Source organism: Ipomoea triloba, chromosome 16 (assembly GCF_003576645.1).
Source record: "Ipomoea triloba cultivar NCNSP0323 chromosome 16, ASM357664v1".
Lineage (NCBI taxonomy): Eukaryota > Viridiplantae > Streptophyta > Magnoliopsida > Solanales > Convolvulaceae > Ipomoea > Ipomoea triloba.
Genome location: NC_044931.1, coordinates 6,773,140 through 6,775,062, shown reverse-complemented (window position 1 = coordinate 6,775,062; position 1,923 = coordinate 6,773,140). Strand labels below are relative to the sequence as shown.

The 1,923-nt window shown below is 30.1% G+C and overlaps 1 long non-coding RNA gene across 1 annotated transcript in view; it reads left to right on the top strand.

Moving 5' to 3' along the window:
* Positions 1-254: 254 nt before the first annotated feature.
* The window catches only part of LOC116007903, a 3,402-nt gene continuing 1,733 nt past the window's right edge, over positions 255-1,923 (top strand). The window contains exon 1 of the long non-coding RNA XR_004095381.1: positions 255-363. This is a non-coding gene — a long non-coding RNA (uncharacterized LOC116007903). The remainder of the gene's footprint in view (positions 364-1,923) is intronic.

Genomic DNA, 1,923 nt, shown 5'->3' with positions numbered 1-1,923 from the left:
AGGAGACACTGGAATTATTCCAGTGGACCAGAGACAGACTAAAACTTTATAAACCTTTACTAAAGGCATACTCCACTCCTGCGGGAGCACCCCCCCCCTTACTTGGTATCAGAGCTTTTACGATTTCTGAGACATAAAATGGAATATACTTATTTTGATACTTTTACTATCATGAAAAGACAATATAGAGAAGTTATAAGACAACTTAAGATATATAGACCTCTTGTTGAAGAAAATCCAAACTTCAGTAAGAAAAACCTTTATGATAGACACTGTTATTACGCTTACAAACATTTACTTAAAGAAAAAACTTATTTTGAAAGACTTTTTGCAAAAATAACTCATTAATATGGATACTCCTAGGTATTCTGAAAACACTTTTCTTGTAAATATCAAGCATGCCAAGGCAAGCCTTGATTATTTATATAGACAACTTAGAAATTTTGAACTTGAGATACAAGACCCAATTGCTTTTAGACAACACCCTTACCAAAAGGCTTTGGTAAGATCTATAAGAGCTACTAGAAGCCTTATAACTGAATTTACAGATTGATAAGACTTTCTTATGAACTTTTTCGAAAGAAAATCAAACTTGAAACTTTACCACAAATATTTTACTTCTCAAATGAAACAACACAAACAAGTTCTGAAAAACTTTGACTCTATTCCAAACAAGGAGTTAGATCCTTATTATACACAAACTTTGCTTTATTATACTGAGACAAAAGAAACTGTGAAAGAAATTGAAGATCTTCTTTCAAAAATAATATGCTAAAATGATTTACGCAGAGATGATAGCTACTTTGCAGTTAGAAAACTTAAACTATTTTGAGTTAATAGAAACAATAAAATTTCGTATTAACCATCATAGAGCCCAAACTTTAATATATAGAGAAATAACTACTGATATACCACATGATGACTATTACTATGCTTGTTTACATGAATATAACTTTCACAACTGGATGTACAAAATTTCAGTAAATCTTATGTCAACTCTTATCTGTTAGCATGAACTTAAGAGAACTAATAGTTGAACTACAACTAGAACACTTAAATTTAAGCTATTTGGAAGCAATCAAAGAACTTAAATCACAGCTGTATCACCATAGAAACTTTGCAAAAATATACAACTTTATCATAAAAGATTATGATGATTACACAGATGACTTTTATGAAGAACACTTCTTAGAATTCCACTACCATTCTTATATGGTAAAAAGGATAGAAAAAATATTTTCTATTATCACTTGTTAATGGAAGACTTAAACAACAAAATCCAATACTTAAAAACTTCTTTTGATAAAATAGAAGAAAGAATAAAAAACTTAACTTTACAAGTAAACACTATGATAGAAAAAATAGACTTAATACTTAAAGGAAAACAACCACAACAAACTCCAAACGAGTTTGATAACTTAAACAAAACAATAGACCAACTTTCCCAGAAGTTTTCACAAATTAAAGTGTCAACAGAAACTAGGCAACTTACAAAAAAGAAACAAACAAACTTCTTAGTATATAATCTTAAAGATTATAAAGAAGAACTAAATAAGAAATGAGACCCTTTACTGGAACATCAAGAACTATTTCTGAAGAACCGAGTTCTTCCAGAACCACAACTTTAGACCAAACTACTAGTTCCACATGGGTAGGAAGACTTTTTAGACCTAATCAGAGTAGAAATACTCAGATTATAGAACAAATTGTTAATATTGACAGAGATACTGAGGTAATGTCAAATGACTTCATCAATACTTTGAGACCTTCTACTTTGTACAGAACTGGATTCATGCAGAATGACTCTAGTTTAATCAAAACTCATAGATCAGAAATGCTCGAAATTCCAGACGGAAGAGCAGAAACTTTTAGCTTAATGACTGAAGAGAGTATTAAGCAACTTAAACTTAAAAAGATGAATTA